This window comes from Talpa occidentalis, unplaced genomic scaffold, assembly GCF_014898055.3.
Source record: "Talpa occidentalis isolate TD23 unplaced genomic scaffold, MPIMG_talOcc4v2.1, whole genome shotgun sequence".
Taxonomy (NCBI): domain Eukaryota; kingdom Metazoa; phylum Chordata; class Mammalia; order Eulipotyphla; family Talpidae; genus Talpa; species Talpa occidentalis.
In genome coordinates, this window is record NW_026555331.1 from 36423566 (window position 1) to 36446485 (window position 22920).

General features: G+C 37.3%; 1 non-coding gene across 1 annotated transcript; it reads left to right on the forward strand.

The window, feature by feature from the left end:
* The first annotated feature begins 14807 nt into the window (after positions 1-14807).
* Positions 14808-14913, forward strand: LOC119251664 (U6 spliceosomal RNA). The gene has a single exon (XR_005126561.1). It is a non-coding gene; the product is annotated as a U6 spliceosomal RNA (small nuclear RNA).
* The last annotated feature ends 8007 nt before the right edge of the window (positions 14914-22920 follow it).

Sequence of the window (22920 nt, forward strand, 5' to 3'; positions counted from 1 at the left end):
TAACGGTCCCAGGGCATTTTATTCTAAAGTGAGAGAATATAGCAATACCAAATAATTTACTTCTCTGCAATCACATTAAAATGCATGACACAATTCTTTAATTACCATCTCAATCTAATTCTCTAAGAAGTTTGCCCTAATTGCATTGTTGATATGCACGGATGCAAATAAGATGTTGGTTGTTTCCCTTGTAGCAAATGACTATTTCTCAGAGTACAATCTATTCTATTGTTAGAAAGGCTGGTGTGGCGCCACTGAACCACTGAAAGTTGTCTCCTTATCACAAATGATCATCACTAAACTGGGAAACCTAAGAGCACATTGCTCCCCACCAAACCCCACCCCCCCATACAGACACCCACACACAGCAAAGAAATGTCCAGAAATAAGGCAATGAAAAACAGAAAATTCCCTGTAGACTGGCAAGATGGAAGTGCGAATTGGACATTTGTGGAGCAGCACTCGCCAGAAGGTATGTGAAACAAACAACCCCCAGCTGCTATGCTTTGCTTTTGTAAAATGATCTTAAGGTTGTCTCACAAACACAGGTGTGAGAAGTAAGGAAGGGAGAGAGAAGAAGAGGGAGAGGATAATATATGGAAAATAGGCGATCACAATAACATCATTACTCTTTTAGGGATGACAAATGAATGCCTCCATATCATGTGGGGCTCTGCCTCACTCCTCTTAGCTCTTCCCTTTGATTCCTGAGAGGTGCACCACCTCTGGAACAGGTGTAGGTCTATTGCAGGAAGCTCCAGGAGTGTCTCAGGGGAAGGATCTAAAGTCTGATTAAAACGCTTATTTTTTTGAATCAACTAAATGGAAGATTTATAATTTAGAAAAAGTATTTCTCCTTAAAATCACATTTATATACCTATAGTAAATAAGAATAAAACTGCCTCTATATGAATTTCTATATACCCATACATATGAGTATCTTATTTATCTTTTACTTTATTTCATTTTGTCCCTCTGCAAAATGCCTTTGTTTTGGAGCACTATGTAAATTTGCTATAGTTGTAAACTTGTAAGCCTCAGTTTTCCCATCAAGCTGTGAACCTGGAATTTAATTTTGTGGATGGGATTATAGGAATGGCCTAACTGAAAGTTTACATTTTATAGATCAGGAATCAGATCTGGACTGAAAGAGTCTTAATGAACAAATTCTCCTCTAACTTCTGCCTGCTGGAGCTTTGAGTGATGACGCTAACTGACACTTACTTGTTGTTCTTAGTACTTTAGTAAATTATTTCTTTAGTTGAGTATGTATTTTCGGATTGGTAGAATTATTTTCATTGAAACCTCCTGGAACATTCAAGCTCTGGTCACAAGGTCCTCTAACATTTATGGAAGAAGAAAGTTACGTTTAAGTGAACAAAATGCTTTGACAATTTTGAAATTTTCATGCTCTCTTCAAAATTCTTTACCTATTAAGCTTGTAAATTTGACATATAGTCACCATGATATTTATTTATTTATTGACTATGCTGGAGAGGTTCTTCAAGATCTCAGATGATAGAGTTTCAGGAAGACGAAGAGATATATAGACTTTTCTGTCTTACTCTTCACAGATACTTACATTTTTGCCTTCTGAGTATCTATTTCCTCTTCTGTGATAGCATCCCAATTTTCCCTTATAGAGACACCCTCTGAGGATATCCAGATAAAACACGGGGATCCCAATTGAATCTGCATTTCAGAGAAACAACAAATAACATGGTAACATAAATAAGTCCCAAATATCATGTTGGAATGCTTATACTAACACAATATTCATTGCTAGGAATTAAAACTTAACTGGAAATTTCTATTTCCATTTGCTAATCCTGGCAACTAGTAACTGTTTCTCACCCTTGATGCATTTATTTGCTTTAAGTGCAGTTGATCCCATCATTTCAGGGCAGGCACGTGACTCAGGCCTGCCACTCAGAGGATGGCTGTGGTGATTGATTCAGGGATTGGTTTGTGGCCATGACACATTAATAAGAGCATTTCTTGGCTCCTTTACTAGAATCACTGAGAAGAGCATCGTTTAAGCCCATTTGAGTTCTGTAGGCTTTTTGAAGTTGTCATTCTTAATCCTCTATTTCTCAGTGTGTACTTGCTTTTACCCCTACAGGTCTGCCAAAAAGATTAATTGCTAGATAAGATTTTGGGTGCAATTAATGACACATGTTTTATTTGCAAAATTAAATGAGTTCTGAATCAATACCTTTACTTCTGATTTCAGTTCTGAGTATTTCTGAACAGCCTTTTCAATAAAGATTACTTGAAAGCTGGGCAAAGTATTTTTAAAATGTGCTTAATTACAGGACTAATATTAGGCAAAGAAAGAAAATCTAAAACTTAGAGGGAAGGGAAAGAATAAAACTAAGAATGGGACACTTTGATAAAAGAATATAAAAGTTCTGTAAAAGAACCAAAGAAGAAAATTAGAGTTGATGTTAAAATTGTCTCAATTGGGATGAATTTAGAAACATACTGAATGTTGCAGAGGAGAGAACTAGTGAACTACTAGATAAATCAGAAGGAAATGCCCAAAAGGAAACATGAAGTTATAAAAATAAATAACTAAGGAAATAGCTAAGAGGGATTTGAAATATAGAGGATCCAGGGGGAAATATAATATAAATAACCAGATTCCAAGAAGAAGAGAAAAGAAAAAATGGAGCAGATGCAATTTTGAAAAGATATTGAAAGAAACATGTTCAAAACTAGTGAGAGATATCAAACCTATTTGAAAAGAATTAAAACTTTTAATATTCACAGAGCAGATGATTGTGTCCATAGAAAAACACAAAAATGCAAAGTAAATATTACAATTTGTGAGTTTAGCAAGATTGCTAGGTGCATTGAAAAGTACTTCTACACATAAGCAGTAGGATATTTCCAACTATTTTAAATGGAAAAAAGTTCTTTTTTTATGCTTTACCATATCATCAAGTAATCAAACTAATAGTGTAAAAAGAAACCATTAAAAATACATAAAACCTCTATGTAGAAAACTAATAAGCATTGAGCAAAATAAAAAAAGGCCTACAAAGATGGAAATACTGTTTTCATGGGTTAGAAGATTCAATATTATATAAATGTTAATTCTTCCCAAACCGATTTATAGATTCAATGAAATTCTAAACATAATCTCATTAAGTTTCTCTATGAGTATGTGTTCACATACTCTGAAAATCGAGTCATTAATTCCCCAATTTGCATATGGATACCTAAGCATTAAGAATAACTAAAATACTATTGAAGAAGAACAAAGTTAGAAGATCTGCATAACCAGATATTAAGATTTGTTAAAAAGCCACAATAATTAAAGCACTGAGGTATTGGTGCAAGAAGATATAAACCAATAGATTGTAATAGAAAGTATTTTTTATATGTGGATGTATCTGCAGACATTTTAGAGTTTTTGATATATATCCTGAGACAACTGGATACTTCACATAATAGTCAACAAAAGAAAAATTCTAGATGAGTTTTAGATATAAATATGAAAGACAACACAATAATACTTCTGGGAGATAATTTAGAAAATTAGGTTTTTAATGGTCTTAGGATAAGGAGGTGTTTCTTAAATCATAGAAAACATGCATACCTTCAAGAAAAAAGATTAAAGAAACTAAGATATTTTGTTTATCATCATTAGGATAGTAAAAAGGAATCAAGGATAGGATATTTCTCACACATGAACAAAAAAAGAGTTAGAAACCAGAATTTTAAAAATAACCTTTATAAATCAATAAGAAAAAGTCAAATAAAAAAATGGGGAAACAGCTGAAACAGGTGATTCACAAAGAGGATAAAAAAATGGGTTGGCATTTTCTGCCAAATTCCAAGATACGTGTACACTTAGTCTCCCAGTGTTGCACTTTTAGGTATCGATGCATTAGAAATGAGTGCTCATTTGCACCATGGGGCAGATACAAGTTTATATGTAATACTGTCGGAAATAGCTGAGCAGAATCCAAATATCCACTAGTAATGAATGGTTGGATATGTAAGTTGTGGTATATTCATACACTCCACAGACCACCATATAGTACACAACAAGGAAAATGTGCAAAGTTCTTCTATATCTAAGCATAGGTGTAGGGTTTGAGAGAAAAAAATGTCAAATTACATATGTGTATATACACATACAAATGCATGAGGGGATATGTTTGTTTACACACACAGGGTTATAACCATATAAAGCATAAACACAGTCATAGTTTTTAGGATGAATGTTTGGGGGGTAAAAATGTAAAGACAGTATTCCCATAGCTGTAAAGAAAGCACTTAGGGCCTCCCCGGGTGGCGCAGGCAGTTGAGCGCCACGCTGTGAAGCTGTCTGCAGCCTCTGCAGCACTGGTTCGATCCCTGCCTGCCCGCGAGGGGCCCACATGGCGCAGCAGACCTCTCCTGTCGCGCCCACTGCTCCCCTCAGCAGTGTATTTCGTCAGTCTGCCTGTTATGTTCCCCGCTCTGTCTCTGGTGAATCCTTTCACCCTCCCACACATCTGGCCTGTACCCCAGTTCTTGCGTAAATAATAAATAAATAAATCTTAAAAAAAAAATGTAACAGCAACAACAAAAAAACATTTACCTTTTGGAGGCACTGAAGGGATAATAATGGAAAGGTGGCACCAGTGTGACCTCTGGGGTTCTGGTAATGTTTTTATTTCTTGTCCAGAGTTGATGGTTATGACTGCTTCTTAAACTGTGCCTTAAAATTATTTGAAAAGGGGGCCTCCCCAATGGCACAAGTGGTTAAGCACAGCACTGTGAAGCTATCCCCAGCTTCTGATGCATGAGTTCGATCCCCTGATGGCCAGGGAGCTACCCACATGGCACAGAAGACCTCTCCTGTCTTGGCCGCTGCTCCCGGAAGCTGTGTATTTCCATCAATCTGCCTGTTCTGTTCCCCACCCTGTTTCTGGTAAATCTGCTCACCCCCTGCACCTCTGTCCTGTACCCCAGTTCTTATATGCATAAATAAATAAATCTTTAAAAAAATATTTGAAAAGTAGGAGGAGGGAGAGGAGGAGAAAGAAGGCAAGGAAAAGCTGTTCACCTGCTCAGAACTCATTCTTTTGTTGACATCATCGAAATCACATTTTCCATTTGTGCCTTATTTTGCTCATCTGTAAAATGGGAACCATTTCACCTATTTCACAGAACTTTGATGAGGTTCGTGAGCTCCTGCAAGCAAAAACACTTTGTAAAAGTACAAAGCACCTTATAAAATTTGAGGAAAAAAAATAGAAATATGTTTACTTAAAATTCAATTTTTGGAATTGTAGTAGTCATAAAATTCTCAGATTTGAATAGGTCTTCAAAGATTATTCACAAAAATCATCAGAAAAGTTGAAAGGATTAAATTAGGAAGAAACATTAAAATGAAATTATAATTCATTAAATTTAGATTTATGAGCTGAATAGGCCAAAATGCCCTTTCCCAGATCCTTGAGTAAACACCCCTTGAATTGGAAGTCTTTAATTAATTTCCATAACTATAAAAAAGCTGTCCATGTTCTCAATGCTTTTAGGGGAAGTGGGTTTTCAGGGACCCTGCTGCTATCCTTATAATGTTCCCATATCCTGCCATAGTCAGAATCCACCCCTACCCCCATTCCGACAACTTGCCACCTAAATATTTTCCATACAAAGCCTGACACAAGTTCTGCCAGAAATGACCCATTCAAATAAATGGCTAGTAGCCACTTTTTGTCAGCACCATTCCCTTGTTTGGAAATGATCATAACTCTTGTCTATTGTTTTTCTGCTTCCTTGCTCATATCCTCTGTTCCTTTGACAGCAAACTCCAAATGATCAGACACTATTGATAAGATCTCATTCCTCTGCTACTCTTACTAAGTCTGTTTTATGTTCCTATTCAATCAACTACAGTGTTTCTCACCTTTTTGTTTCTGAATATGTAATGACAGTATCTACATGCCCCCAAGTCTTTGTTTAGACATCTGTTACTTGAGGCTGTGGTCCCTGCGCTTTTCAGTCCTACATTACATTCCTCAAACATCTCTTTCCTTCCTCTGGTGTCAGCTGCCACCACCATACAAATGCTTTATAAATCTCTCCAATTCTTCTCTGATCTAAACTCAAGTCATATATCTCTAAATGTCTATAAGGTATTCCACTTTGATAAATCTCTATTAACTGAAACACAGCAACCTATGAAACTAGCATATTACTTCCACATTCAAAAAAGAAAATATAACTTTGATGATCAAAAGGATTTTAAAAGTAATTTGAATAATGCAGTCACTACATACAAACAAATATAAAGGAGAGTTTTTTAAAAAAAACTACAAACTAATTTTTAAATCCCTTATCAATGTTTCTACTGAATATTTTGAAATCATGTCATGAAATCAATCATGTCAGTTAACCAAGCACCTCTCCCTCTCATTTTCAGAAGCCCCAAACTCTCTTTCAAACACATCATATGCTGGCTACTGCTTGTCTTGTAACCTCTTCTGATGTCCCCAAGTCATGGTCTTATCTATAAATTACTCTCTATCCTTTCCATTGTAAATCAATCAGATCAGTTTTATGTATTTTCCCTCTCATGCATTAATCCAATTCTATACAATAAAGTCTTAGAAATCAATCTGGCAAAGATAGTTAAGAACCTTAACTCTTTCAGTGCTTAAGGGAAGAAAAAGACAATAATCAACCACATGTCAATATCATTTTTTCTATGCTATCATGGCATTCCAAACCAAACAAACCTTTCTATTTCCTTCCTCAAATGACATCCTTGTTAATTATGACATAATCTTCATGGTGTAAGTGGCTCCTGAAGACTTCCCACATGAACTTAGAAGTAATTTTGAAGAAAATGTCCCTTTATGAGTTGTATTGCTCTATGATTGAAAAAAATAATATTATAATGAAAAAATGTCTAATGCAACCAGCCTAAAGCAAAAGATGCTCACATATTCAAATTCAATAAATTATTGAAATATATACTATGCATCTAATATTTACAAAGATGATTGTCAGTAAAGGAAGACTCAGCAAGAACTTTTGAAGAGTGAACATTGAAACATAGGAAGTGACAGAAAGCTACAAAAGTAGCACCCATATATGGTAGAAATAGGACATGTGCCCTGAACTCAGCTGGCTATAGACCTGGGCAGACAGCAGAAGAGGAGACAGTATTCAGCACACAATTAGTTAACATTTCAATGAATTGATGGGGAGAGCGTAAAATACAGATGTACCCAGTTAAAAATTTTGAGAAACTTGAACATTTTTGGTAAGCTACTAGTAAATATTATTTGAAGAAAATATTTCCATTTTGTATATTAATATTTTCATAATAAGAGAATTTGAAGGGTCATGAGATATATTGAGGATAGTAACTCTTAATTGTGTTTAGTTTTTATTATTTATAGCTTCAATTTCTTTTTAGGCAAAATATCAATTAAAATAGATTTCATAAGCAAGAGAATAAATGAAGGAAAGTGCCTATTTATCATTTCAATGCAAAGTAAAAGAAAATTATTAATAAAATGTGAACAAAATAATTACCGCTCTTAGTTAACTTAATTAGTTAACACTAATTCAACATGACTCCTTTGTTCACCTTTGTGTTCCTTCCTCTCCTTTTTTTCACAATTCTGGAACACTTTCCCTTTAAAATAGCTTTTGAATTTCTATTATGTGTGTGACTACAAAAATTAGTATTTTCTTCTTTCAACATTTACAAATCATGCAGAGACCGTAAATGGAGCTTATCAGCAATAACAATAACAATAGCCACCAAGCCCAAAGGAACCCATTCAAAAATATCTAGAAGTAGATCTAAACTCACACACCAATAGGTATATAAGGGCTGCCAAAAAGCAGCTAAAATGAAACAGAATCCATGTGAGTGTGGGCCATGGGAATGAGATGAAACAAAGAAGGAGAAGACCTGACTTAGTGCGTCAGCTCTCAGAACACATCTTTACAAACATACTTTCTGCGAGTGAGGGCCTTTTCCACTCCAGAATGAAAAATTACAATTTTATTGGATAAGAATTTTATTTTATGAGAATGAGCCCAGAACTAGGATGAGAATAAGGCCAACACTGTCATCCACAAATATTTTATTTCTAACTCTGTTCCAATGCTCTAGTTAATTTGCATTTTTTGTCTATCTCAATGTTACTTATTCCTAACAAATTTTACCCTAAATCCTTCGAATACTTTACTCAAATGTTTTCAGCTATTGCACTTCATAATGTAGTAGTTTACATGTATGTCAATATCATTTGCCGCAAAATCTAAGTTTTTGAAGAAAAAGTATATTTCTTCTCTGCTGCATATGCTCTTTGGTCAAATATTAAACACATATGTGGTGAGAAGGCAGGAAACACTAACAGGAAAATTCACATAGATTGAGATGAAAGTATTTATATACTGCATATTTTGGATGTAATCTACATGTAATGTAAATTAATGAAATGCATTTAATTAACTTCTGCATCAAATCAAAGGAGGTATTGCCATTTTTCAAGGTGTTACCTGTCTTGGAATTAACAAATATCAAGAACTGCTCCAAAAACAGTTGTCTATTAATCACCAAATACCACCAATTCAACAAGAGAACAACTCTACCATACCATCATAATTATTGGCAATGAGTGCTTGTCAGAAGAAAGATCTTGCAAATATCTAAACAGATTATGAGGACTTTGAATTATTATTCAGGATATTTATTGGAGTGCTTTTGAGACCCATAAAAACTCTTAAAAGGAAGAAGATAAAGCAGAATTAACAGAGAGAGGAGTTGTGCTTCTCTGAGGGAGTTGGAGGGCTCTGATGCTAAGATGACACTTCAGAGGAGTCTTAGCTTGGGTATAGGGACCAGAAGATACCACCATATAAATCAGCTGTTTGATACTGGCTCTCTCCAGAAACAAGTATACCCTTAGGTGATGTATCTTTCTTTAACAGAGACAGCAGTTAGCAATTGGGGAAACCAGCCCTTCAATATAGAGAATCTGGGTGACTCATTACACTGTCCATTTGAGTTACCATTTATTTTGTTCTTGTTATGTATTTGTTCAGGGAGATTTTTCTGGTTAGATTAGAAGTTCAGATGTAGTCTTAGATATCTCTGTCTCCCTAAAATCTAAGACCTAGCACAATGCCCCTATTCATCATAGAGATCTAATAACATTTTGCAACCAATGGTCATACATTAAAAGCAAGGTTTATCTTAAATTTTGATATTTCTTTAAACTATTTAATTTTTTCCTTGAAATGAATATATTTTTTGAATCAACTGGATAACAACTCTTCAAAGAAGTATGTGGGTCTGAAATAGAAAGCGGAAGAACTGGTTAGGTGTAAAGCATACTCAGTAGGTGGGGATCAGTATGGACTGGATAGGAGGCCATTCCAGGATGATGTCAGCTTGTCGGCTTCAATAAGAACTTTGGGGGCATCTTACCCACTATTACATGATCACTCACAGAAAAGATGTTTCATGGGTGGCCCTTTCAGATTGTATGAATTCCAAATCAAATGCTTCCAGTAACACTGAGAAAGGTCAAAACTGCAAGCCACCTACTTTATTACATTAACTGAAGTGTCTCTCCTTCACTTGGACACATAGTTTATTTACTCAGTATATTTATGTGGCATTTACAGGTCCCTTCCCTCCCTCCCTCTCTCTCTCTCCCTTATCGACTCCCTATCTCTTTTCTTCCCTACCTTCCTTCCTTCCAGCCACTCAGTGAAAAAGAAGGAAGAGGATCAGACTTAATCCCTTATGAGTATTTAGCTGTCAGTTATTTAAGGAGATAGCATAGTGTGACTTCAGTATTATAAGGATTGGGATGCGATAGGGTAGGGTTATCGGGTTATTCTTTAATTGAAATGCTATATCCCTTCCTGACTCACCTTGGCTACTTGATCTCTGCCTCTTGATCTATCTGGCAACATCAGCGTGTTCTGGTTGAATTCATTTTGGCTTCAAATACTTGAAGTCTAAAGTAGGAGATGAGATGTGTGTTTGGGTCCACTGGAGCCTCTTCTGCTGTTCTTTATCCCCAGGGTGATTATGGGTCATTCAAGAGTTTGGGATAGAAGTCCCATCTTAGCAGGAATTTAGAAAACCTAAATAAGGGACCAGGAAAAAGACTAATTATAATAAAAAAATCAAAATCAATAAGCAACTATAAACCAGAGACACACTAATGGGGGGAGGGGAGGAGAGGAGGGATTAGGGCCAAAATAAGGGGGATGGGAATTCTATGGGGACTATAACCAAAATGAAAATGCATACATTGTGCAAAAATGAAAAATGATATAAGAATTATATAAAAATATTAAAAAAGTCCCATCTTGCTCCTTCCTGTGCTCATCATACTGAGTTTAGAACATACAAAATCTTCCTTTGTCAGCAAATACAGAAGCTATAAACTCAACAGGAAAATTCTCCTCTTGAATTTGGATAGATGTAGGCAATGTACTTATTTAATAACAAGCAAAAGAAACAGTCAATCCTCATTTCTATTGTTTTCTTAGGTTCTTAGGTTTGTAAAGCCCTGAGGCTTTCCAAAATGTCTCATCAACCTAACAATGGGACATCGACTACATTTGACTGCATTCCTCACTGGATATAATGTGTGAAACAGATCTTTCAGTTTCATTATCTTTTTATTTTTAAAAATAATAATGGAATTTACATATGATGGATAGAAAGTCCACATAACAACAGGAGTGTAGAAAAACAAGCAGGTGTTAATAAATTTCCAAGAAACATTAATCTGTTTCTGCAAATATATCCTGCTGTTCATTTAAATGGAATGATACTCTATAAATTTACCACTTCAGTCACTCTCTGAGCTATCAAAATGTAATATATAACACCTTCCATGATCAAAGTGAAAGTAAGTTTAGAAATCCAATTTAGTTGTTTTTTTTTTTTTTCCCCCCACCATTTAAGCTGCTTATTTAACTTTTGCATTCTAGCCCTCATTTTAATCAGGCTTCAATTTTGTTTACTTACACTGTAGGTATATTTCAAAAGCTGTCATGGAATGTTGTAATAGCCAAAAATACAGTTGTGTTTTCAACCAAATATGTGTATAAATGAGAAAAAAATGCTTTCTATCTGTCCCACTTGCCAGACTTAAGATAACTCACCATTGTCCTATTAGAAATTGGTTGTCATTGATGAAACCTGAGGTAACCACTGGAGGAACTATGACACAAGTCTTATCTTTCTTGGAAAAAAGTGAGAAAGGAATAATAGTTCCATATGGCATAAGCGAGCACCCCAGTTATTATAACAATACAGCCAATCTATAAATTCTGAGGTTGTTCATAAGGAGACTGTAGATGTGATCCATAATTTATTTTTTTTTAAAGATTTATTTATTTATTTATTTATTTATGCAAGCACTGGGTACAGTCAGAAGCGCGGGAGGGCGAGAGAATTCACCAGAGCCAGAGCGGGGAGCAGAGCAGGCAGAAGGACCGAAGGACACTGCTGAGGGGAGCAGTGGGCGGCAGGAGAGGTCTGCGCGCCATGTGGGACCCTCCTTTGGTGGCCGGGGAGCAGCCGGGGATCGAACCGGCGCTGCTGCGGACAGCTTCGCAACCCAGCGCTCAACCGCTGCGCCACCGGGGAGGCCCGATGTGATCCATAATTTAAAGGGAATGGCAGAAACACTGAAAGAACTAAACCAGAAAGAATGATAGATGATTGCCGTTGAGACAGTTGAGGATAGGGGTCAGGATGAGGACAGTGGTCATGGGCAGCTCTTGTTTTTCATTCTGGGTCCTTCTGTCACATTTCATTTTTCACTATGTGCCTATATTACTTTAAAAAAACAATAAACAATAATAAAATAATTGATCATTTTAAACTACTTTATAGCTACTTAATTAAAATTTCAACTTTTTAACTGTAATAAGCTGATAATGACTTTGAATTTTCATAGTCATTTTCACTATCTATAGCATATACCATTTGAATACAACCCATTTAAACATACTGTGTTCCTTAAGAGAAGCCTTTGGAACTTCATTTAACACCCAATTACACTAATTTAAGCAGAAATGTGTGGGATGAACCTGATTTTGTCTGGAGGAATTTTAGACATAAGACTTAGACTGACCAGTGTTATGAGAACTCCAAACTGCTGTTTATCATGCCCCAGGACCCTAATGGCCTGAGGACACTCTCCTCCTTTTGTTGTTTACTCCTCTTATGAATATTCTCTTCCTTTAACAGTGGACTTCTGTCCATTTCCTTACCTTTGAGAACACATCTTTTCAGTGTACAATATTCAACAATTTGAAGGATAAGAAATTTGCTATATATGTTCCCTGCATGAAGTTAATAATCCGTGTTTTAGCCCTTAAATTTTATTTTATCTTCTAAGATTAAGAGCTGTTTTAAATTTTTAAGTATAAGATTTACATTTAGGTTCTTACAAGGTAAAGTAAATCTTAGAACTAAAGCTGGGAGGAATCCTGTAACAGGACAAGATAAATTTAGTGAGTTTGTAATTTCATTGTGTGTGTGTGTGTGTGTGTGTGTGTGTGCGTGTGTGTGCTGGAACTGGGCTGGGGGCCCTTGGATAGGAGTTGGAATTTTAGTTAGGTCATAAAGGATAAGCAGAATTTAGATGGATTAAGAAAAAAAGTGAAGTTTTAAATTCTTTATCCATTAAGTCATTTACTCAGAAAAATTCAGACTACTGGTGTAGCCAGCTATTTTGCTAAGTGTTAGAGAGCAAAGTGTGTAAGACCCTGTTTGTGAACACAGGAATCTCAATCTTTAGGGGTAGATAAATGTGGTTGTACATTATTGCAATCCCGATAGGAAACTTCTGTAATGCAATACAAATGATAGTGATGGGAACGAAGAATGTGGGCTAGGACAATAGAGACAGTAAGGGGGATAAAGAAAATTGGATTAAACTTCTTGGAAGAGGTGGTGGTAGATATGGATCTGAAATCTGAATGAGAATCTCTCAGGAGGAAAAGGACAAAGGGCATACCAGTCAACAGGAGAGCAGCAGATGTAGATGCATGGAAGCTGCAAAGGTCCACCATCTGGGAAGAGTAAATGGTTCTGCAGAGGTAGAGTATAGGGTGGACAATCAAACAGCAGGAGAACAGAAAGTGTAACATAAGGTGAGATTGTGAAGGGCTTTATCATGATGATGGACTTGTGCCTTATTTTTTCTATTCATTGAAACCATTGAAAGCACTAGGCAAGGAAATGACATCAGATATATATTTCAGAAAGATATAAATTCACTTTTAATAGCCTTCTCTTCTTTACTCAATTTCTTCCATTTAAAAAACTGATCATAAAATCCAGAAATAAACCCACAGATTTACGGTCAACTAATCTTTGACAAAAGAGCAGAGAATATGCAATGGAGCAAAGAAAGTTTGTTCAATAAATGGTGCTGGGAAAACTGGGTTGCTACATGCAAAAGAATGAAGCTTGACTACTACCTTACACCATGCACAAAAACCAACTCAAAATGGATTAAAGAACTAGACATAAGACCTGAAACCATAAAATATATAGAAGGAAATATAGGCGAAACATGACATGACATGCATCTCAAAAACATCTTTACAGACATATCACCCAAAACAGTGATAGTGAAGGCAAAGATAAACAGCTGGGACTACATCAAATTAAAGAGCTTCTGCACAGCAAAAGATTAGGGAAATGTAAATCAAAACTACCATGAGATATCATCTTAGACCAGTGAGAATAGCACATATTAAAAAAACTAGCAACAACAAATGTTGGCGAGGATGTGGAAAAAAAGGAGCTCTCCTGCACTGCTGGTGGGAGTGCAAACTGGTCCAATCACTATGGAGAGCTGTGTGGAGATTCCTCAACCTACTAAAGATGGAGCTTCCATATGACCCAGCAATTCCACTCCTAGGTATTTACCCAAAGGACACAGAAACATTAATTCAAAAGGGCACCTGCACCCCTATGTTTATAGCAGCACTATTTACAATAGGTAAGCTATGGAAACAACCCAAATGCCCAAAAATAGATGACTGGATCAAGAAGATGTGGTAGGGCCTCCCCAGTGGTGCAGCGGTTGAGCACTGGGTTGCGAAGCTGCCCGCAGCCTCTGCGGCGCTGGTTCGATCCCCGGCTGCTCCCTGGCCACCAGAGGATGGTCCCACATGGCGTGCAGACCTCTCCTGCCACCCGCTGGTCCCCTCAGCAGTGTACTTGGGTCCTTCTGCCTGCTCTGCTCCCTGCTCTAGCTCTGGTGAATTCTCTCACCCTCCCGTGCTTCCGACTGTACCCAGTGCTCGTATAAATAAATAAATAAATCTTTAAAAAAAAAAAAAAAAGATGTGGTACATATACACCATGGAATATTACTCAGCATTCAAAAAAGATAAACACATGCAATTTGCAGCAACATGGATGGAGCTGGAAGGGATCATGCTCAGCGAAATAAGCCAGAAAGAAAAAGAAAAATACCAGATGGTATTTGCACTCATAGCAGGAATTTAGAAGACCTAAATGAGGGACCAGGAGAAAAACTAATTGTAATAAAGTAAAAATCAAAATCAACAAGCAACTATAAACCAGAGACACAGTATGGGGAGTGGGGGAGGGAGGGAGTATGATGAAAACAAGGGGGAGTGGGAATTGTATGGGGACTATAACCATGATGAAAATGCATACATTGTGCAAAACTGAAAAATGATGTAAAAAATATATTACATAACTAAATAAATACCAAAGTAAGGAAAGGAGGGAGGGAGGGAGGAAGGGAGGGAGGGAGGGCTATCTTGTGTTTGCTTCAGCGGCCCATATACTAAAATTGGAATAATACAGAGAAGATAGTATGGCCCCTGAGCAAGGATGACACACAAATTCATGAAACGTTCCACAATTTTAGATAAATACCAGATGGTGTCACCGATATGTGGAATATAGAGTAACTAAGAGTCAGACAAGGACAAAGTTAAAAAATAACCCTTGAATTGAAAGCTGACCACTGAACTGAAGTATCCAGAGAAAGGAGAGGTGAGAAGGGGTAAAGAACAAAGAGGAAAAAAACACAACAGACTGTGGTGGACTGTGGGTGATTTGGTGGTTGGTGCACTACAGTGGCAATGCCTGCTGGGGGTATCCAAACATTACCTCAATTAAAAAAAATTTAAAAAGAAAAAAAACTAATCATAAATTCTAGCAAAATCTCCACACACCGTGAACCTTTGCTAATGCCACCTCTCTCCTTCCGTTTAGAGTCACAGTGCCCACACATGCAAGTGTTATCTTCATTTCCCACCAACCCTATACAATACAGCTTTTAAGTCCATGTACCTACCCTACCCTACTCTCCCCTATTCTACCCTACCCAATCTTTCACTGGTCTTATGTGGCTTGTGAAGAGTAGGACTGCCATATGTGTTAGCTCCAATTATGAACTGTAGGCATGCAGTAGACACCAAAAATGCTTCCGCACTTGTGCATGATGCCCCTTGGAACTGTGTATTACCTAGCTTGCAAGGCAACAACAAGTCACCTTATGAACATTCTTTGGTTCCTATCTGTGAAGTTCTGAATCCCTGGGACATTCATCAATGTCATTAGCAGAAAATCATGGGATTTACATCAACTATTTCTTCTTAAGGGACAAATTACCTTCTCCCTAACAAACACTGCCTCTCTGTCCAGAAGAAGAGGTTCTTTTCTATTATAAGGAGAAAAGAGAGATGGCTTTTATGGTGGTAGAAATGCCAAGCCTGTTTAAAGGGTTCTGGGAAGAAATTGAAATGAGGGTCCTGCTAAATTAGAGATGAAAACACAAGATGTCTATTGGGGATTACTGAGTTAGGATCACTTCTGAGGGATAATAAGCAAGTAGAGATTTAACTAGGAAGCAGCAAAAGCTTTTTTTCATAGAAAGCTGAGCTGACAAAGCAAACATTGGATGAACTCTCTTGAGAATGGAAACTCCGATGGGTCAAGAAGTCACTCAGGTTAATTATTCCTTTTCCTAGATGTATTTTATTGTGTTATATTTCAAAAGCATTTTCAGCTATCTGACATTCTCCAGTTTCTGCCTTTTCTTACCCAGTTTGATTATATGCTGTCTGATTCACCTCCCATATGACTGTCCATTCTGCTTTGTGTGTGAAGACCTGACATGAGGGCATCTGTGCATTACCGTCCCCAGGCATTTTTATTTTCATGACTCTATTTGCAAATGGAGCTATTGTTCACATGGGACAGAAGAGAATGGCAATCTTGGGATGTTCAAAGGTCTCAGTGACTCCTAATCCAGTTCTAATGCTTGGTGTTTGATGCAGTTTCCAAGGAGAGCTGTGACACAAGGGCATTAATCTACCTCGTGACAGCATGGGGTTTTAATGCATTTTCTGTATCTGAAGAAAGAGCCTCCTATGGAGGTGGTGAAAGGAGTTATGGTGAAATCAATATCTTCATTTCGCTGGGGCACCGACAATTTGTAGCAATGATACGAAGGATCACTGCACAGGGAGAGCTTGTTGGATGGAATATAATATACAGTACATATGCTTTTGAAAATAGACACAAAGACTTGCTATAAAGCAAGTTAAAAAAAAAAGTGAGTGGGCTACATGAAGCCATTGTCATTCTGGAAATATGTAGATAAACTATTTTAACACCAAGAGCCTATTTTGGAGTGATGAGGGTTTCATTGGTGTAGGTCTGTACTGCAAAAGGCATGTTATTTTGGAAGAAAGATCAATTCCATAAGCCATGATTAGGAGTCAGTGGAAAATATACTGGCTATACATTGAGTTATCCAAATCAAATATATGATGCTTGACAGTCTACTAAAGATGCAGACTATGAAAACCATGTGGTAAAATGCCAACAAGGCCATCCAGCCTTTTTAGTGATATTCACTGAGAAAGAAGGTGAGGCCACCTTTGGGTGTATTGTGAAGTGCGTAACGAGTCAGAAAACTAACTAGACCAAACTCTTTAATCCCCTCTCAATCACAGATAATAGATTTGATGTTAATATCAGTGCTACTTGAAGATGAAATTTGATAGACAATCACTGATTTATTGATTTATTTATTTCTGGGTAGTATTGCTCTGCTCACCCTGATTCTGTGGTATTTCAGTGTTGTATGTATGTTGCTATAATTAGCAGTGGTACTTAAGTGTATATGCCTATGTATCTCTCTGATATGTTTCAACTAAATAGGTAAGAATGGTAGAGACATATTTTTAAAGATGTTTATTCACTGTTTTGGCATTTATACCTGTGCAAGGTTTAAATATATACATGGAGAAATTTCTTTATATCTATTATAGATGTATAATCTCATTACCCATAGGAATCATTTAACTTGTCCTATATGCACATAAAAATAAAATGGGAATGGGTGATTTTTAATTTCTGTGCACATTTTTCCTGACAATAAATGTCAAGAAATAAAAATTAAAATTTCTATATATGTGAGTGGTTTTAAGATAATCTTGTCTTGAGTCATGATTAAAAAAGTTTTACTGTGTTTCTTAGATATGGTGACTATTTCTAACTTGGGTAAAAAAGAATATACAGGGCCTCCCCAGTGACGCTGTGGTTGAGTGCTGGATTGCGAAGCTGCCCGCAGCCTCTGCAGCGCCAGTTCGATCCCCGGCCGCCAGGTGAGGGTCCCACATGGTGTGAAAACCTCTCCTGTCACCCGCTGCTCCCCTCAGCAGTGTATTTCGTCAGTCTGCCTGTTCTGCTCTCCGCTCTGGCTCTGGTGAATTCTCTCACCCTCCCGCGCTTCTGACTGTACCCAGTGCTTGTATAAATAAATAAATCTTCAAAAAAAAAAAAAAAGAATATACATATGAGATACAGATATTTAAGGAAATATAGTCTGTTGCAAAATTTCCCAAACTTGTGTTCTTGAGACTAGAAAACTAGTCTCAAATAAGTTTGGAGGAGGCTGTACCTCATCTCACTTCTCAGAGATTTACTGCACACTGGAGAATATTTAAAGCTCTGGTAAATTCTGCAAGAAAAGAAACTGGTTTAACAAAGCCCAGCATTTCTTAAACTTACTTAACAATGAAATTAGTCTTTAAGAAAATTAGTCATCTTTTGCAAAATTATCCCCTTCCCAAGGTCAGGGTAGATTCTTGAACATATATGGCCTATATGGTATACTGGTCTTGGCTGCCTAGAGTAGAAGCAGTAGTATGAATCTCTTTATCCCGTATCAGTGTTAATGACTTCATCCCTTTTCATTACCTTCTCCATTGTTACATAAAATTGCTATGAAAAATAACCAACTAAATGGTCATTTGCCTTGTAAAATTAAGTGCTGTATGAATGTTATAATAATAGCGGCCATTAATTGAGTGCCCACTGCATGTCAGGCAACGAAGCACTAAGTCAGACACTTAATATCAACTTTCCCTGTTCCACACAACAACTCACAGGGGAGGCATTGCATCCTCATGTAAAATGTAAGGAAACTATCTTGGAGAGGTCATATATCTTGCCCAAATTCACCTGCTATGCAGGATAAAGCCAGCATTGCATAGTGATATCTCTTTTGCCTCCCAAGTCCCTACACTTTTCACTATATCATTCTGTCTCTCTAAATAACATGAATTCAGCTAGTCGCAGCGAGATAATAAAATATGAAGTGATAAGAATAATGATGCCAATAATGGTAATTAATAACAATCAGAAAGGTATTAGAACTCTATGTATTGTCATTGTGTAAAATTTATGGTGGCGCAATGTTTTAATAGTATAGAGCTCACTCTCCTTTCTGCCAGCCCCACATCCAATTAATCACTAACTCTGGTTGAGTCTTTCTTTAATATCTCTACATTCTATCTACTGCCACTGACTGTTGCTCAAGTCACCATCTTATCCACGCTGGGTTTTTACTGTAACCAAAGCCTAACTGGTGTCCTCGCCTTCATCCAGTTCATGTCATACACTGTAGCCACACGATCCATCTAAAGTACAGATCTGTTAGTCAGTATTTAGTTTAAAAGTCTAAGACTGAAAATTAGTTTAATGCTCTATGTGCAGATTTCTAGGACCCCTCATCTGCTAGCCTCTGTTACCTTATGTATTTCAAACTCCACCTTCTCTGACCTCATTCAAGGCCTTACCAATATTAAATGAACAATTTCATCAGTTCTCAATTGTGCTTTTATTTCATGTCTTTATAGCTCTAAAATGAAGATGTTTTTACAATCAATGGTTCATCATATTTCAAGGGCAGCATTTTTCCTCGCATGGTAGTTTATAAAATAAAGTGCTATTTAACTAATGATAGTATCATATATTCAGGAAATGCTTACTTGAGTTTTGTTAATGCAGCACACTTTTTTACCTGAAAGGATATTTCCCTAGTTCTTCCTTCTGCTGACGTGCCTTACAACTCCCCAGCATCATGACTGCCCATCTCAACTTTTCGTGAGAATTAGGATTCTACAAGCCTAGGTTAAACATTTCACTTTTGCCCCCGTAGTGTTACTTTATCATATTTGTGCATGGTAGCTTTAAAGGATACAGTGTGTTCGTAATTCTTTGACACTTCTGCCTTTCCTCTGTGAAGCTTGTATGTCCTTCCTTTGAGTGTGGGCTATACTTAACGACTCATTTCTACAGAACTGACTGTGGTGGAAATTACTGGGTGTTACTTCTAAGATTAAGTCATAAAAAGACTGTTTTCCTCCTTGCTTTCTCCTGGATTGCTCTTTCTGGGGACACTAGCTGTAGTGTGATGAATAAACTTGAACATCTCTATGGAGCTGTCCCATTACACAAAACTGAGGCTTCCAACAAAGCAGTGTGAGATGCCATCTTAGAAGCTGAGTCTCCCTAGTCAAATGTTCAGCTTATCCAGCCCTGGCCAACACTTGGGTGCAATCTTACGAGAGACTCAGAGCTAACACCACAAAGCTAAACCACTCCCAAAATCCTGAACCACAGAAATTGTGAGATGATAAAGGTTTGTTGATTTGAGTCACTATGTTTGGGAGGTGATTTGTAAGAATACACTGCTAAGGGGAGCAGCAGGTGAGACTGGAGAGGTCTGCTGTGCCAAGTGTGGGTTAGCTGCTATATGTGGGTTAGTTCCCTGGCTGAGGATTGAACTCAGGCTGTAGTGATGATAGCACTGAGACTTAACCCCTAGGTCACCAGGGCCTAGAATAAATAATTAATTTAACTGATTGGAATAGTTTCTTTTCTTGCCTTTATCTCCCTTTAGACTCTTGGAAGAGTTACTTCATTTATAATGTCTACCCAGTGCCTTATAGAGCACTGAGTATGTGTGTGGGATCTAGTGTGTTAAAAGGAATGTACCCATCTATAAGAATCTTGGATAATACTTCAGTTTAGCCAGCAAATCTTTGCCGTCTTCTCCAGAAGTATCCAAAAGACTTGATATGCATGAAAATGTATTTATTTGTTTATGGTGCAAGGAAGGAAGAAGAAAGGAATAGTGTTTTGGGTATTGGGTTTTTGTTTCAGTTTTTTTGATGTTTTAGGTCTTATTTTTCCTAGAGTAGACAAAGTGATCATTTAAAGCTATTCTGCTTTCTGCTAAAAAGCTTCAGCAGTTTACTGTTGTGCTTAAAATAAAGTTCAATTCTTATAGACTACAAAATCCGTGGCCCAGCCCCTACATTCCTTTCTGACTTTGCCTCCTATCATTCTCTGGACTCTCCAGTCTTCTTATTACAAAAAGATAACACACTTTCCTCTTCAAAACCTTTATACTCAGTGTTCCCATGGCCCCAAATGTTCTGCCTTCATATTTCACAGTAATAGATATATTTCATATAAATCAAATTTACAGATTATGCCAATACTTAAAAGAACTACCCCATTTAAACTTGTATGTCATCTCACCAGTGACTGTTTGCCCTGGTATCCTGATACACCGTTTCTCTATCAGGGATTATTCTATTTGTTCATTCTGTTTGTCCTTCCCTTTCCCTTGATCAGAAGTGTGTTTGATGAGAGGAGAGACCTTGGCACATCCTGTTGGCCACTATATCTCCCAAACTCGGCACACTTACTTGCATTAAATAAATATCTGTTGGGTGAATGAAAGAAAGAGAAGCACTGCCTGGGAAAGACAGAGAGGTGCAAGGGATATCCAGAACATGACCCCTTTGACGTTATTGGTCCTGCTATTAACAGAGTGAGGTCAGGGTTAGCAGAGGAAATTTGCTTTCAACAAATTTTGTTGGACTTAGTACCGCAGAGCTCTTCTTGGCCTAGGTGAACCAGTGTGCTGAGAGGCAGGGAGGAGGACCATTGGCTCATTCACAGGCCTTACAACTTCATTGTGAACAGCTTTGGGGACACCAATGAAAGCTTCTTTGGAAAGACCATCATACGCCTCGGTAAGATTCTTACTAGGAGAGGCAGGGTGAGGGTCTTTGTGACCCTTCATGGGCAGTGGAAATTGATGCAAGGAGAAATAGTAGGGAAAGCTGAATAAAGCAGACACTTCATGGTGAGTCTAGCTGTTCAAGCGCTTTGGGAACACATGGGAAGTAACATTTAAGGTTCCCCAGACATATTTGGTAGGGGTATGGGGGGTAACCTTCTCAGAGAAGAGACTGAAGGTAATGTTTTAGAAAAAAGTGAACAATATAAACATATATTCAAGTTGATCTGCACACTGACAAATTCAGAAACTGCTGTTTTGGGGTTTTTTTTTTAAAGATTTATTTATTTATTTATATAAGCGCTGGGTAGAGTCAGAAGCACAGGAGGATGAGAGAATCCACCAGAGCCAGAGGGGGGAGCAGAACAGGCAGACTGATGAAATACACTGCTGAGGGGAGCAGCGGGCGGCAAGAGAGGTCTGTGCGCCATGTGGGACCCTCGAACCGGTGCTGCAGAGGCTGCGGGCAGCCTCACAACCCAGCACTCAACCGCTGAGCCACTGGGGAGGCCCAGAAACTGCTGTTCTTATAGAATAAGAAAAAGAGAACTGAATTTGGCATCAGAATATCTGAGGGTGGTTCTAGCTTTTTCATATTCCAGCTGTGTGATGTGTGGCAAGTTACACAGTCTTTTCAACTATTTCTTTATCTAAACCTAAGAATGGATGATATCTACGTAAAGGTGTGACAAGTATCAATTGAGATAAAATTAGAAAATACATATGAAAACAACGTTAGAAAATATGAAGAGCTAAAAATATTTAGTTATTTGCATAATCACATTTAAATGATCTACCTACCTTATATGCCCTTCAACACTAAATTTTTTCTCTTATTTACATAATTAAATGGCACAGGGATCTTATTTGTTTTTCTGAATCCCACTCTCTTGGCCAGAATTTGTTGGATCAAGAGTGGACCTCTTACCAAAAACTCATCTAATCAGATTTTTCTTACAGGTTTTTCTTAGGTTTTTTTTTTCTTATGTCCTTCAGGTTTTTCTTAGGTTGGTTTTTGAATGATGAAAATCCAAACTCAGGAACTATGGAGTGTGATCATGAATCCACATTATTTCTGCAAGTGAAACAAAGACAATCAACAGAGAGAATATGGTTAAGCAGATCTGTTGAGAGCGAAGCTGCCTAAATTCAGATTGGCTTTTCAGTTCCAGGGTCCAGTCTTATTAGATACCTCTGTGTCTGAATTAGAAATTCTCTGTCTTAATTATTTTAGTGTCTCTTTCTTTTTAAAATTGTTCATTCAGAGAAGAGAATATTGATTTATAAGACTGTGTGTGTTTGAGGGGTATAGATTCACATCTCTGCTAATGTGTGTTATCATAACATGCCCACCATCAAACCCTAATAATCCTCCAACATAGTCTCTTGGCTGCTTTGTTCCAACTGTTCTCTTCTGGCAGCCTTGGTTCTGCTTTCAGAGATTTCAAATGTTTGTTTTTGTCAGTTCTGTTTTATTTTT